Consider the following 5,000-nt stretch of genomic DNA (forward strand, 5'->3'; position numbering starts at 1 on the left):
AGGCGCCAGGTGCCGCAGGCCAGCCGCTCCAGCGCTTCAGCGCTCGTACCACACAACATTGGCGTTAGTTTTGAGAAGCACGCGTGGTTCCGCACGCGGCGCACGGCTACTGCGAGCCGTACAGGTAGCGTGTTGCGCGACACGACACGCACATCGAAAGACATGCAGTCTAGTCGGTAATGATCCTTCCGCAGGTTCACCTACGGAAACCTTGTTACGACTTTTACTTCCTCTAAATGATCAAGTTTGGTCATCTTTCCGGTAGCATCGGCAACGACAGAGTCAATGCCGCGTACCAGTCCGAAGACCTCACTAAATCATTCAATCGGTAGTAGCGACGGGCGGTGTGTACAAAGGGCAGGGACGTAATCAACGCGAGCTTATGACTCGCGCTTACTGGGAATTCCTCGTTCATGGGGAACAATTGCAAGCCCCAATCCCTAGCACGAAGGAGGTTCAGCGGGTTACCCCGACCTTTCGGCCTAGGAAGACACGCTGATTCCTTCAGTGTAGCGCGCGTGCGGCCCAGAACATCTAAGGGCATCACAGACCTGTTATTGCTCAATCTCGTGCGGCTAGAAGCCGCCTGTCCCTCTAAGAAGAAAAGTAATCGCTGACAGCACGAAGGATGTCACGCGACTAGTTAGCAGGCTAGAGTCTCGTTCGTTATCGGAATTAACCAGACAAATCGCTCCACCAACTAAGAACGGCCATGCACCACCACCCACCGAATCAAGAAAGAGCTATCAATCTGTCAATCCTTCCGGTGTCCGGGCCTGGTGAGGTTTCCCGTGTTGAGTCAAATTAAGCCGCAGGCTCCACTCCTGGTGGTGCCCTTCCGTCAATTCCTTTAAGTTTCAGCTTTGCAACCATACTTCCCCCGGAACCCAAAAGCTTTGGTTTCCCGGAGGCTGCCCGCCGAGTCATCGGAGGAACTGCGGCGGATCGCTGGCTGGCATCGTTTATGGTTAGAACTAGGGCGGTATCTGATCGCCTTCGAACCTCTAACTTTCGTTCTTGATTAATGAAAACATACTTGGCAAATGCTTTCGCTTCTGTTCGTCTTGCGACGATCCAAGAATTTCACCTCTAACGTCGCAATACGAATGCCCCCGCCTGTCCCTATTAATCATTACCTCGGGTTCCGAAAACCAACAAAATAGAACCGAGGTCCTATTCCATTATTCCATGCACACAGTATTCAGGCGGGCTTGCCTGCTTTAAGCACTCTAATTTGTTCAAAGTAAACGTGCCGGCCCACCGAGACACTCACTCAAGAGCACCCTGGTAGGATTGCAACGGGGTCCGCCTCGGGACGCACGAGCACGCACGAGGCGCGTCGCACGCCTTCAGCTCGCCCCACCGGCAGGACGTCCCACGATACATGCCAGTTAAACACCGACGGGCGGTGAACCAACAGCGTGGGACACAAATCCAACTACGAGCTTTTTAACCGCAACAACTTTAATATACGCTATTGGAGCTGGAATTACCGCGGCTGCTGGCACCAGACTTGCCCTCCAATAGATACTCGTTAAAGGATTTAAAGTGTACTCATTCCGATTACGGGGCCTCGGATGAGTCCCGTATCGTTATTTTTCGTCACTACCTCCCCGTGCCGGGAGTGGGTAATTTGCGCGCCTGCTGCCTTCCTTGGATGTGGTAGCCGTTTCTCAGGCTCCCTCTCCGGAATCGAACCCTGATTCCCCGTTACCCGTTACAACCATGGTAGGCGCAGAACCTACCATCGACAGTTGATAAGGCAGACATTTGAAAGATGCGTCGCCGGTACGAGGACCGTGCGATCAGCCCAAAGTTATTCAGAGTCACCAAGGCAAACGGACCGGACGAGCCGACCGATTGGTTTTGATCTAATAAAAGCGTCCCTTCCATCTCTGGTCGGGACTCTGTTTGCATGTATTAGCTCTAGAATTACCACAGTTATCCAAGTAACGTGGGTACGATCTAAGGAACCATAACTGATTTAATGAGCCATTCGCGGTTTCACCTTAATGCGGCTTGTACTGAGACATGCATGGCTTAATCTTTGAGACAAGCATATGACTACTGGCAGGATCAACCAGGGAGCTGCGTCAACTAGAGCTGAGCAGCCGGCCGCCCGGGAGTGTGTCCCGGGGGCCCGCGCGAACACGCAAGCGTCCGCTCAATTATTCTGCAAACAGGAGGAGGCTGAGCTCCCCTGCACAATACACCTCGAAACCCTCTCAGGTCCCGGCGGCGCGCAGCGCCGTCCTAAGTACTTGGTCGGGTTCGAGAGAGGCGCAATCGCCCGGAGTTTGGCGAGTAGACGCTTTAGGTGCGACCACCCGTGCTCCCAACTGAGCTTGCCGCTGCCGACAGAGGCCCGGGAGCGTGCTGTCGTGGCATTGCCGGCGGGAGACAACACGCGCCACCTACGGTGGCCGGCAGCTCCAACGCCAGCGCCACAGAAGGACAAAAGCCCCACTTGGGTGCCGAAGCGAACTCTCCCAGCACAGCGCACGCGCCAACACGTCCGCACAGCTGCGATACAATCCACCTGCGAGAACCGCAGAGGCGACCGAGCAGCAGACGGCGTCGCGGCGCCGAGCGCCGGGCGGCGGCGCATCCTCAGCGCACACAGTCCTCAATCGGACCAGCACACTGCAGATGTCCACCGCGCTTCGCACCGGGCCCGCGAGGACCTACTTTGGCCGCACGGCGCCGCGTGCAGGGTGCGCCGGCGCGCAGCTGCGCCGCCTGCCGCCTCCGTCGGCCGGCGCGCCTGCCACTGGCCGCCCCCACCAGCCGGCTGTAGCGCGTGCGCCCACGCACCGCGCGGCCAGCACGCCGGAAGGCCCCCCCTCACCGGCCGGGGACGGTCCCACCCAGCCACCGCCGCGTATCGCTTCACACCCACATGCCATTCACGTTCGTGGGCATGGTGGGTATCGCTGAAACAACCGGTTGGTAGCTCAACCGATCGTCGCCATCACTGATTCACCTCTAGCGAGAACAACCGCACCACAACGGTTTACCAGTTCTTCATTTGCGTAACGTCACCAGCAAACGTAGACGTCCATCGCCATTTGCAAATTCAACGATTGTTGCATGCCTGTGTCAGGTGTCACGACACACTATGTCTGCCCACATACACGCAACAACATGTGCACGCTTCGCGAACACGTGGAAGGTGGCCCCCGTACGTATGCGATGTCCATTGCGCGAACGACTGTCAACCGGCCTCTGTCGCATGTCGCAGATGTGGAACGCAGTGCACCATGCTATCACGGTATGTGAGAAGAGACGACTACGTCTGACAACACGCGCCACTACATCAACAGACGGCTCATGCTGATCGCCATCCACGGCATACCATACTGCAATCCAGCTCTTATAGGGAGACGACACGTAGCTGAGTGCACAATATTTGGACCGTATGGTTCGCCGTTGTTGGCGCAGTCGTGGTACGGTCACACATGTACCACGATGTATCATTCAGTACATGAGGACCAATGTGCGGTACAGTGTGTGATTTGGACGTACAACATCAGCGGACAGTTGCCACAAGCCGTACCACAACGTAGGCTGTGCTTCGCCATGCGAATGCCAATGAACAACTGCGAAGGGCATTGAGCATGTACGTCCTGCCGCCATCCGCATTACAGTGTATAGCTGCAAGGTGTTTAACATGAAGCGATACTCTGGGGACCGGGCAGTGCGAGTAGCAAACTATATTGCGGGGGTTGCAGTTAGGCAACACTACACTAATTTAACGCGTCGTATGACAATTACAGAGCAGGTTAAGGCCCAACGTGTGTTGGGTTAAGGCCCAACGTGTGTTGGGTTAAGGCCCAACGTGTGTTGGGTTAAGGCCCAACGTGTGTTGGGTTAAGGCCCAACGTGTGTTGGGTTAAGGCCCAACGTGTGTTGGGTTAAGGCCCAACGTGTGTTGGGTTAAGGCCCAACGTGTGTTGGGTTAAGGCCCAACGTGTGTTGGGTTAAGGCCCAACGTGTGTTGGGTTAAGGCCCAACGTGTGTTGGGTTAAGGCCCAACGTGTGTTGGGTTAAGGCCCAACGTGTGTTGGGTTAAGGCCCAACGTGTGTTGGGTTAAGGCCCAACGTGTGTTGGGTTAAGGCCCAACGTGTGTTGGGTTAAGGCCCAACGTGTGTTGGGTTAAGGCCCAACGTGTGTTGGGTTAAGGCCCAACGTGTGTTGGGTTAAGGCCCAACGTGTGTTGGGTTAAGGCCCAACGTGTGTTGGGTTAAGGCGCAACATAGGTTAGGTTAAGGCGCAACATAGGTTAGGTTAAGGCGCAACATAGGTTAGGTTAAGGCGCAACATAGGTTAGGTTAAGGCGCAACATAGGTTAGGTTAAGGCGCAACATAGGTTAGGTTAAGGCGCAACATAGGTTAGGTTACGGCGCAACATAGGTTAGGTTAAGGCGCAACATAGGTTAGGTTAAGGCGCAACATAGGTTAGGTTACGGCGCAACATAGGTTAGGTTAAGGCGCAACATAGGTTAGGTTAAGGCGCAACATAGGTTAGGTTAAGGCGCAACATAGGTTAGGTTAAGGCGCAACATAGGTTAGGTTAAGGCGCAACATAGGTTAGGTTAAGGCGCAACATAGGTTAGGTTAAGGCGCAACATAGGTTAGGTTAAGGCGCAACATAGGTTAGGTTACGGCGCAACATAGGTTAGGTTAAGGCGCAACATAGGTTAGGTTAAGGCGCAACATAGGTTAGGTTAAGGCGCAACATAGGTTAGGTTATGGCGCAACATAGGTTAGGTTACGGCGCAACATAGGTTAGGTTACGGCGCAACATAGGTTAGGTTAAGGCGCAACATAGGTTAGGTTAAGGCGCAACATAGGTTAGGTTAAGGCGCAACATAGGTTAGGTTAAGGCGCAACATAGGTTAGGTTAAGGCGCAACATAGGTTAGGTTAAGGCGCAACATAGGTTAGGTTAAGGCGCAACATGGGTTAGGTTAAGGCGCAACATGGGTTAGGTTAAGGCG

General features: G+C 54.5%; 1 non-coding gene across 1 annotated transcript; it reads right to left on the reverse strand.

The window, feature by feature from the left end:
* Window positions 1-177: 177 nt before the first annotated feature.
* Window positions 178-2,087, reverse strand: LOC124589079. Its single transcript, XR_006975975.1, has one exon. It is a non-coding gene; the product is annotated as a small subunit ribosomal RNA (ribosomal RNA).
* Between the last annotated feature and the right edge of the window lie 2,913 nt (window positions 2,088-5,000).

Source organism: Schistocerca americana, unplaced genomic scaffold (assembly GCF_021461395.2).
Source record: "Schistocerca americana isolate TAMUIC-IGC-003095 unplaced genomic scaffold, iqSchAmer2.1 HiC_scaffold_682, whole genome shotgun sequence".
Classification (NCBI taxonomy): domain Eukaryota; kingdom Metazoa; phylum Arthropoda; class Insecta; order Orthoptera; family Acrididae; genus Schistocerca; species Schistocerca americana.